Genomic DNA, 11,521 nt, shown 5'->3' on the forward strand with positions numbered 1-11,521 from the left:
AGATGATCAGTGCTTAACAGCAAGCCTTGCTTTGCCAAGGAGCAAATCGGAGCACACTTTAAGGCTCCCCACTGTTTCTTTGCAGCTGCATCTTTACCTGCTCCACACCTGATATCACATGTGAACATCAGGTGTGGAGCAGATGGACATGGTTTGGAAAGAACAGCCTTACAGGCCCAATTGGGATTCCCTGTTGGGCTTAATTTGAGCTGTGGAATAGAGGTCCCCCACTGCTGACCTGCATGGACTGGCAGTGGCTTTTCATGATTTCAGACACGAATCTCTTCTAGCCGTAACCTGGAAATGCCAATAATTGAACCTGGGAATTTCTGCATGCCAAGCACATAACTCTGCCATTGAGCTATGCCCCTTCCCTGAAGTTTGCTTGCTCTAAAAGTTAAGATTGCAAGGTACTGTTACATTTCCTTTACTGTGTGCCAGTGTGGTGTAGTGGTTAAGAGTGGTAGACGCGTAATCTGGGGAATTGGGTTCATGTCCCCGCTCCTCCACATGCAGCTGCTGGGTGACCTTGGGCTAGTCACACTTCTTCTTTGAAGTCTCTCAGCCCCACTCACCTCGCAGAGAGTTTGTTGTGGGGGAGGAAGGGAAAGGAGAATGTTAGCTGCTTTGAGACTCCTTAGGGTAGTGATAAAGCAGGATATCAAATCCAAACTTATTCTACTGTGTTAGAAAAATGTAGAGGGAAAAGAGCCAAACAGTGTGCCTGAAAGGGCACATGCAACAATTAATGACACAAACCTCATTCTTTTAATATCTTCAGCTATTTTCCTACACATTTTAATAGGAACCATAACATCAAAACAAGTCCTGCTTTCTGCAATGTACCCCAGTGTGTTTTCCCTGTCTTCATGCTCGACAAATGTTTGTTGAACGAGCTCAAGTTTTAGCTGCAAAGGGCTAAAGTGTTTCTTCCCTGTGGCTGCCCAAACTTGGATTTTTGCCACAATTCATCTTATCTATGTTCACCTACCATGTTTATTTTTCCTCAAGAAGACACACTATGGCTTATTTTCAGGGGATGTCTTATTTGTAATTACGTGTCCAGCCTCACCTCTTCCTTGGCGCCCTCCAGAACTGCGCTTATCACTATGTCTTATTTTCGGGGTATGGCTTATATTGTGCAAATGCGTAGAAATCCTGCTATAGCTTATTTTATGGGTATGTCTTATTTTCAGGAAAACGGGGTAACTGGGAAAAGGGCTGTGTACACACAACCTGTATGCGCAAACCACTGGTTTCTGAAGCCATATACTCACGAGGTTAGCCACAATCCAAATCAACTCTGTAATTTCTTGAAACATAGTGTGGTTTGATGAATTTCTCCCAAGAAAAAAAGGTGGGTGGTTGTGGGTGGAGAGAGAATGGAAACAGAAGTGCAAGGCTTTTTTGTGATTAGAGGTATTCCATAGTGAATCACCAACAGAGCTAGCTTGTCGTGGCGAAGGGGCTTGAATAACTCAGAGAAGCTATGAGCTATGCCATGCAGGGCCACCCAAGATGGACAGGTCATAGTGGAGAGTTTTGACTAAACGTGATCCACCTGGAGAAGGAACTGGCAAGCCACTCCAGTATCCCTGCCAAGAAAACTCCATGGACAAAGATAACAGGCATATAAAAGTTATGACGCTGGAAGATGAGCCCCTCAGGTCGGAAGGCGTCCAACATGCTACTGAGGAAGAGCGGAGGACAAGTACAAGTAGATTCAGAGCTGATGAAGCGGCTGGGCCAAAGCCGAAAGGACGCTCAGTTGCGGATATGCCTGGAAGCGAAAGGAAAGTCCGATGCTGTAAAGAAAAATATTGCATAGGAACCTGGAATGTAAGAACCATGAGTGGAGGTAAGCTGGATGTGGTCAAAAATGAGATGACAAGAATAAATATCGACATCCTGGGCATCAGTGAACTAAAATGGAAGGGAATGGGCGAATTCAGTTCGGGTGACTATCATATCTACTACTGTGGGCAAGAATCCTGTAGAAGAAATGGAGTGGCCCTCATAGTCAACAACAACAAGAGGTATTCCATAGTGAATCACCAACAGAGCTAGCCCACCGATGAGACACAGGGAACCATCCGCCTCAGGCAGCAGAAAAGGCATCATTGCCCTGCCTGCCCCACTGGTGCCACTACCGCCAGAATGTCTTCTGCTGCCCTCTGTCCCCACCCTACCCTATTTTGCATGTAGTCCATCATTGATTCCTTTGCTTATGGCGGAGGCAGCGACAGTGATGGAGAGAAAATGGTGTAAGATGAACATGCAGTGGGGCAGAGCACTGTAGATGCCTGCATGGTTTCTCAGAGAGCACCTGATGTGGGGCAGGCTCCATTTGCCACCATGAGAGGCTCAACAAGGGGCAGTGGGGCAGTTGTTGATGGCCTTCCATAAGCAGCCAATTACAAGGCTTATATAACAAACTTCTTTCTTTGCCTGTTCTTTGTACACCGGACACTTAATCCCAAGGGGTTTTCAGCCAATGTTGTGGCCTGTGGCTTAGCATTCGGGATCTTGCACTTCATTGAGAGGTATTACGTGCGCGCATGGATTATCAGACAAATATGACAACCTACCCCCAGGGCACTCTCGTGTGCCAAAGCATTTAGTCAGTTCTTGCTTAGCTCAGAGCCTATCAATTATGTAAGAATATATTCCAGACCTTGAACAGAAACCTCATTGTCCGCTGGTGGTACCATAAAGAGGGCTCCTGTGTCAGACGTAGCTTTTGGCATGTCAGGTGGAGAGAACGGAGCCAGCATTGAGATTTGCACCATTTCATAACCATGCTGAGCTCCCTATACTGCACTTTCCTGTTGCAGCTCTTGAAGTGCTTTTTAAAAAAGAGACAAGCATAAAGCAATTGTGGGGATTTAAAGCACTGAGAGGTGATATGATTTTCCCCATGAGTATTTGCTAGATTGGTTGTAATGCAAGTAATAGAATCCCAACGGCTGTACGTTACATTTTCTAGAATTCCCCAGTGTCTATTTTTTATTTTAAAAAAGCTGTGCAACTTTAGATGGTGATGTGAGGGGTGGGGGGGGAGAAGTGGAGCACACACACTACAATATTTTCTAGCAAACCTTTCCATTCCTTGTGTAACTAAGGCCACATCCATCCAAACACTAATGCTTCTGTGTGTTTTTAAAATCCCACTTTCTTTCACAGAGCACGTGCCAGGGATTCCTGGGGCGATGGGAGCTGGAGCCCAACAACTTGTGGAGGGTCAGTTTCCCCGTTCCTAGTTTACATGCACAGATCCTAGATCAGTCCTAGCCACCATAGCCGTTGGTCAGGAATGATGGCAGCTGCAGTGCATCAACATCTGGAAGACCACTGGTTCTCTTTCCCTGATGGGAATGTTGTCAAGTTCTGCCTGCCTTGGCGTGCCATGAAAAGGAAGGCTGCTTCCTCTAAGAGCAACACAATAGCCCTGCTGGATCAGGCCAAAGGCCCAGGTAGTCCAATATCCTGTTGCCACAGTGACCAACCAGGTACATCCCCTCCAACATTTATCCAAAGAAAATAGGGGCACCCTATTCAATAATAATAATAATAATAATAATAATAATAATAATAATAATACCCCACCCATCTGACTGTGTTGTCTCAGGGTGGATTCCAACATATATAAAAACATAATAAAACATTAAACCAGGGTCTCCAAACTTACGGTGCGAGCTGGAGGGGCAGGGGAGCGCACGGGAGCGCGCGCCCATACGCATGTGCACACGCTATTTCCGGCACACTTCCAGGTCGCAGGAGCACTGGAAATAGCTTGTGCGCATGGGCCTCCTCAAACCTGGAAGTGCACCGGAAATGATGCTTGCGCATGCGCGCAAGCCATTTCTGGTGCTCTGCGACCCGGAAGTGGGCAGCCGCACTGCGCCACGCCAGTAAGAGCGGGCGGCGGCAGTGGGCGGTGGGGGGTGCCACAGGCCGGATAACTGCGTCCTTTGGGCCGTATCCGGCCCATGGGCCGTAGTCTGGGGATGCCGGCATTAAACATTTAAAAACTTCGCTATACCTGAGACGACTTCTGTAAATTCAGGACTATCCCTGGAAAATAGGGGCACTTGGAGGGTCTTCAAGTGCCGATGGAATTGCCCTCCAGCAGGCGGAAAGTGCACTCCCCACCTGTGATCCTCTCTTAAAAACTGAAAAGGCAACACAGGAGATGCTGCACACAGCATTCTGGGATACTGCCATGTGATTTACTTTTTACAGACCTTTATCCTATATGGGGAGGAGGAGAGGATGTGCTTTTGTACATAAAAATCAAGCGAAGCGGGCATTCCAGAAGGGACTGCCTAATGCAGTTTTGCCTTTCCCTGTGCAAAGGCAAGGTTAGCTAACTGATGAAGCTGATTATTGTTGTCTTATGCGTATCCGTCCCTCTCCAGGTCAACTGATTATTTGATGAACGCCAAAACATGGAAGACTGCACTGCTTCATCACAGACATTGACTGGTCCGAACAAAGATCCTCTAATACTGCCCCCTGGAGTGCAGATTTTACTATGACATGTAGAGATTACATTCAAAGCACATTCAACAGACGTTTAAAGCAAACTCCTGGGAACTGTTTGCTAAGGAGAATGATAGCTCTGTGAGGGGAAAACTACAATTCCCAGAATTATTGGTGGGGGGGGGAGTAATGTGCTTTAAATGTGCATTCAATGTTCTCCTGAGACATGAAAGAGCTCACTGAACTCTCCTTGACCTAAGGCATGCAAAAATTATATCAAGTAACCCATCCTTGGGACTGGTAGTTCTAAACTCTGTAAAATTAAGTATTATATATATATATATATATATATATATATATATATATATATATATATATATATATATATATATAGAAACAGTGATGACACAGGGACTACTAGGGTAATTATAGGGTTGGGCAGCTGTCATAACTTCCTTACGAAGCTTGATTTTACTTGCCCAGCCCAGGTACAATCCCATGGTTGAACATCTGCATATTGCAAAGGGTTTTCTGAGAACTATTACTTTCAAGAACTTATATAATACATGGACGAACTGGTTCTGTAAGATCAAAATCTCACATGGGATTCTGCTTAGTTTCCTTTTTAAATTGAAGTTCACATTAATCTCACAGGACTAAGACAAAAGCTATCTCCTGTTTTGGGGTCTTTGATGGCAGATCCAGAAAGGACACAGCAACACGGTTAAGGCTAGCCCACAAAAAATAGGCAAGAGCAGTTCTCGTGACCCACAATGCTCTCATTCATCCATAATATTTGGGGATGTTGGAGGGAATGTAAGTTGCACATGGCAGCCCTTAGGTCTCCAACCAAGGCCAGGCATCAGTTCAGAGGGGGGTGGGGGTAGGGTGGGGAGGTAAAGCAGACTTGCATGACAAAAGGAATTAATGATTGCTTGAAACTGAGTCTCCTGTAAACACAAATGTTGTTGTCTTTCAACCTGATAGACAGCAGGATTATTTGAAATCAAGACGCCAGAAACTTACTTCTATAAAAATAAAAAATGCATGTAAGCACTTTTAACTCCCTCCCACCCTTTGAGAAACCCTTTGCAGAATCCTAGGTCTAATTCCATCTCCCTCACCCCACCCCTAGTTTAACTGTATGTTATATCCAGAGAGAGGGATAAACTTGCCCTCAGCAGGAAGTTGCAGAGACATTTGTAAATTTGGCTTGAGATTCACAAACCAGGCCCTGTTTGTTTTAAAAAGATCATTGATCTCTCTTGTCCCAAGTGGCCATAATTGGGCAGTAGATTCCAGAAAGCTGAGAGGGATGAATGGCCTCAGAGTTGTCACTTCTGTACACATAAAGAGAAATGCAAGGTTTTCCATCTGGCCTTGTTCTTGGTCTGGCAATTTGTCATCCAGCATCAGGAGCCACTGGGATATCTCACGCATTTGGTGACATCCCCAAATCATCTCCATTCCACTTTTCTTCAACTTATACCCTTCAATACCAACTGTGGTGTAGAATTTTAAAGAAGGAACCTTGTTTCATATCTGGCAAAAGTCTGCTAAACTTAGCAAGCAACTAGCCTAGATTAAAGGTCTATGACAATTTTAGCTGTAAAATACATCTATAAAGAACACACCCATTATATTTGATTATTTGATAAAGTATTAGAGCAGGATTGATGTAATATTCTTATTGTCAGTGTTGGCTGCCAAGGGATTTTTGTTGTTGTGTTGTTATTTGTTTTTGCTCCTTTTCGTTACAATTTCAAAACTTAAAAATTGTTGTTTTTCAGTATGGAGCACGAAATCTGGTACTGGAGCCAAACAGAGGTCCACTCTGTTAGCAGGCACTATTCTGGAGTGCAAAATATTGATACCATTAACATGCAATGATCTTTCCACCTTGCAATTCGGCCAGCAAATGAACAGCAAGTGATGACTTGCATGGGAAGGTACATTTGCACATCTGAACTCTACAGGTTGATGCTTCAGCTCATCTAGGGTCTTAAACCATGGGTGAGGAACCTGTGGACCTCCAGATATTGTGCGACTCCAACTTCCATCAGCTCCAGCCAGCATGGTCAATGGTCAAGAATAATGGGAGGGTCATAGGTTCCTCACCCTTGTCTTAAAACAGACCACTTGCAATGTCTGCCAAGTCATAAAAACTTAAGAAGAGCCCAGCTGTATGAGACCAAAGGACTGGGCAATCCAACATGTTGTCCCCAAGTGGCCAACCAGATACATATCGGAAACCCAAAGCCAGATATAAGCACAATATCTGTTTCCCACTGGTATTCAGAGGCAGATCGCCTATAATCCTTGAGACAAGATACAACCATTGTGACCATTGGCAGCCTTATTTCCATGAGTCATCAAGTATATATTCTGTCCTCTTATCTACGCAGGCAACCGTATTCTAGGACTTCACGGCACCAACAGCTGAACCATTGGGGGTCATGCATCTGCTCAATCCGCAACACAATATATATGCCAGGCATCCCCAAACTTCAGCCCTCCAGATGTTTTGGACTACAATTCCCATCTTCCCCGACCATTGGTCCTGTTAGCTAGGGATCATGGGAGTTGTAGGCCAAAACATCTGGAGGGCTGCAGTTTGGGGATGCCTAATATATGCCATTAATTTGCCAACAGTGCCTGCAAAGGACTAACAAGGCAAGAATAAATAGATGTTCAAATGTGGCTGAATGAAGAGTCACTCCTCTTCAACATAGAAACTTCAAAGGAAGAGTTCAACCTGAAGTTGTGGAACTAGAATTTATCAGCAAGCTTGACAGTATTTGTTTAGGACTCAGGCTCTTCTACTACAGGTGTTAAGTTAGCAGGACACAGTTAGAAATACTGTGCTTATCTTGTATACATTTGAGCTTTGCATGGAAATACCACATGCTTTCTCTTTTGTATTTCATGGCCTTTTAGCCTCACTGTTTACATTCCCTCCCCCGCTCTAAACCCATGTACGTGTATGTATCCTTGTATATGGGCATATATAATCTGCTAACTCGGGATAAGACTTCATGCGTCTGATGACGTGGACACAAAGGCCACAATGATTTCCGCCCCCTTATTCCATTCAATTTATGAGCCTCCTATAAAAAAGCAGGCAAAATTAAAACAAACTCAGTAACACCCTACATCAATAAAGCCAGCCTCACAATAAATAAAACCCAGTCATGAAATACAACACAGACAGCCACAAGTCAAACCCAAGCAAGCATACAAAACCCAGCTCAATTGCCATTATTTCACAGAGAATAAAATTATCATCATCAGTGATGCTAAAGGAAATTTTAAGAGATGTTAAAAGAGCTGGGAGAACAAGAGGGGGCTTACCTGGCTGGCACTGAAAAGTAGGCATTTCACAGGCAAGCAAGAAGCATGAAAAGGGTTGGGGAAAACATTCCAGCTAGGCCTGCAAAAGGGGTGTGGTCTGGAGAGTCCCAAGGGCCAAACAGAGATCCCCAGAGAGCCACATTTCTCCCCAGGCTGGAGGCTTATCTTTATAGCCATAAAAATTGAAGCTTAATTTTTCAAAGCTCCCCCTCCACACACACTTGGTATGCTTAAGTTTGCAACTAGTATCAAATGCTGCACTCACAACTGGACTGTCTTTCATCATCATCCGGAAAGGCTCCATTTAGTTTTAGACAAAAGAGCAGCTCTCCCGCAAAGCAGGATTTGGCATATTTTACACCACTCATTCTCCTGTTTTATTATTTCTAGCAGCAGGTGACAGCACGCCCTTTGTTACAGTCACCCACCCCATGTGTAAATAGGCACTCCTATTCATCAAAACAATGCTAATGTGCTCGGAACTCCCAAGTGGCACAGCTTGTACTAGAGCAAGGCACAGGTTTAAGAACAGCCAGTCAGGACCTACAAGGGCTGGAGTCACAAGGGCAGCAAGGGGAAGGGAAGGATAACATTTCAAACTGGATTTCAGAGGGACAGCGCTTTGGGGCCATGTATAGACTGCAATCATGCTGCACAAATGTGGGATTTGATATTGGGCATAGCATTCAGTTTTAACAGCAGGCTTTCCATTTTTCTGAAGCTTGTAAAGATGTGAACAGTTTCAGGTAAAACTTTGTTTGCAAGATTGGACCGGGCAGGCTTTCCAAAGTTAGCTGTGCGAAAGATGCCCCATTGCACATCCCATTCATGTCAAACACAGAGAATTGAGCAGGCAAAAAACACCATTACTGAGATTTCAAGAATTTACATTTATGACTTCGACCTCCAAATTTAGTATTATGCACACACATTCCTGTCCACGCTGTATTGTTTATGGCAATCTGTATTCTGTGGCTAAGCCATCAAAATAAACCCGTTATGCACGCAAAGGAAAATACTGAGCTGCGCAGTGGCAAGAGGGGACGGCAAGGCAGTCAAAACCTTATTCATGTGGACCAGGACTTGAAACCGATGTGGAGATGGTTGCTGCAAAAGTAGGATAAGGAGGTAAACAGTGTGGTGTAGTGGTTAGTGTCAGATTAGGACCTGGAAGACCAGGGTTCAAATTCCCATTTGGCCAAGTAGTTCATTGGGCAGCTTTGCAGCAGTCACTGCCTCTCAGCCTAATTTACCTCACAGGGTTGTTGTGAGAATTGCAGAGGGGGAGAAGCATGAGCTCCTTGGAGAAAATAGGATATAAATGCAATATATAATTATAATAATAATAATAATAATAATAATAATCTGTCAAGACAAGGCAGGCAAGGATTAAATGAATACCAGCAAAGCAGCAAGTGCTATCTGTTTACTCTTCTGAAGTATTTTGCCTCATCTCTTGTTCAACAAGTGATTATTAGCTGCATAGATGAGCAATGGTGACCAGCTTGTTGTGCTTAAGAACCTAATGAAGTCACTGAAAGCTTTGCTACAGCAGGATTGTAAACACGGAAAGAAGACGGACCCACACCTAACATCTGTGTTAAAGGTGCTTCATTCCCCAACTTGTTTCAGTTATTGAGCCAAGAATGAACAGCATTAGCTTAGTACCCAAGCACTGGGAAAAAGATGAAGACTCATAAAAGGAGTCACAACCACAGATGTACTTCCATCCAAATTACTTTCACACATTCAAAACTCCTGGATCAACTCCTTAAACCAAACTAATGGAATACAATTTTAAGGTTTCTTCCTTCCCTCTGGTGGTTTTCGATGCATTGGGTCATACTTCTGTCTCCATTTGTGCTCAAGTGATTTATTTGGCCCATAAATTAGTGAGCTTCAATGTTACTACAACTGCCAAAGAAGTTAATTTGCATGAAGAAAACATTAACCCAAACTGCAAAAGGAGCAAAATTGGAACCAGTACTTTTTGTAATGCAGAAAGCTCAAAAAGCCAAGATGCTCCTTCCCACAGAAACAAGCAATACAGAGGTTGAAGTACGCCCTCTGCTGCTTTAGATTATGTATACTACTTCGGATGTACAGTAAAATCTTCATCCTGCATTGAGTAACTTTGGCACTATATGCTCCTTCTGCTAATATTAACGGACATTTAGAATTAGACTTGTTAACTATAGTCTTGTTTCCCACAGACTAGAATTGTTTTGCAGAAAGCCAAAAACTGTCTAGAGCAGATACCCAAGTATATTTTGAAGCAGAAGTGGAAAGCCATGTACAATTTTGCCTGATTTGCTAGGCAAGCCATGTTCTGCATTGACTGTGAGCTGAGCAAGTGGACACATAACCATGTTGCCGCAGTGTGGCAGCTTCTATGGTACTTTCATTCCATTCCCATATTTTTCAGTCCACCCACCTGTGTTCTCTAGCTACTGAGAAAATGTCCCTATTGGCCTCTTTTGCAGCCCCCCCCCCAACCAGGATTGTTATTGCACACCTTGGGGTTTCCCAAAGCCTTTTGATACCTCTCTTGTGCATGGGCGGCACAATTTTGGCTACATAAGCCACTTCCCCGTCAGTCAGCTGTCCAATTCTCATTAGCCTGTTTTGGGTCTCCTATGCATGGGCACACACCTCTGCCCACTGCATTTAATTTCTTCACCGATGGGCAGCTTACTGCCCCATCCAAATAGCTTCTCAGTGTAAATCTAGAATCTGAGATTATCCATTTATTACATCATATTCCAGCCACTCTATTCCCTGCTCATCCCATCGTCAGGTTTCCCATTTCTCACTTAACATACCATATTATGTGATTGGCACACACACACAACTTGCTTTTCCAAGTTTCTTTGCTTGTGTGTATCTTGCTATTCACTCCCCCACCAAGTCTGCTGCTACCATCACTTAGGGTTGCCAGACTCATAGAGGACAGGACTTCTGTGCCTTTAATTGCCCTGCTCTCTTCCGAATCTGGAAACCTTAAAGAGAAAGCAGCAGATCCTTTAATTTCCAAGCAAAGGGTCTGCTGGTTTCTCTTTAAGGTTTCCAGACTCAAAAGAGAGCAGGGCAATTAAAGGCACAGAAGTCCTGTCCTGTATTGAGTCTGGCAACCCTACCATCACTAATAGCATATACTGTAGTTAATTATAATTATATCACTTGTAAATCAAAGATAGTATTTTAAATACTCATTTGCTTGGCTAGCATTACCATAAAGTTCTAAGGATGACATAGTAAGTTCTTAAAGTTTGTAGCCAACACTGTTCTGCTCCTGCAGACTTCTGCTTATGTACAAGATTGGATGTAGTATCCATTGTGTCCTGCTTATCTACTGAAAACGGTTTTTCAAATTCACAGCAGTGCTGTAACTATGCAGGACAAATCACTGAGATTTGCATATGGTTGTCATTTCAAAGGTATCTCAAATTATTTCACCCTCAGGATGCAATCTTAAACACACTTACAAGGCAGGGAGTAAGACTCACTGAACAAAGCTTCTAAGTGTGTGTGTAGGAATACACTGCTGAAGTACAGTTATGTACATTAGACTTAGAGTGCAGTCCTAACCGCACTTACATGGGAGTACGCCCCACTGAATTAAAAATTACTTACTTCAGAGTAGATATCATTAGCATTAAGCTGTTAAGGAATAGCTGCACCCTGAACA

At 43.7% G+C, this 11,521-nt stretch overlaps 1 protein-coding gene across 4 annotated transcripts in view; it reads right to left on the reverse strand.

The window, feature by feature from the left end:
- The window catches only part of SLC45A3 (solute carrier family 45 member 3), an 80,809-nt gene extending 69,288 nt beyond the window's left edge, over positions 1–11,521 (reverse strand). For all 4 annotated transcript variants that reach the window (XM_060277115.1, XM_060277112.1, XM_060277113.1 and 1 more), the window contains exon 1: positions 7,834–11,521. The gene's annotated coding sequence lies outside the window, so the exon portion shown is untranslated. The remainder of the gene's footprint in view (positions 1–7,833) is intronic.

This window comes from Zootoca vivipara, chromosome 7 (genome assembly GCF_963506605.1).
Source record: "Zootoca vivipara chromosome 7, rZooViv1.1, whole genome shotgun sequence".
NCBI lineage: Eukaryota > Metazoa > Chordata > Lepidosauria > Squamata > Lacertidae > Zootoca > Zootoca vivipara.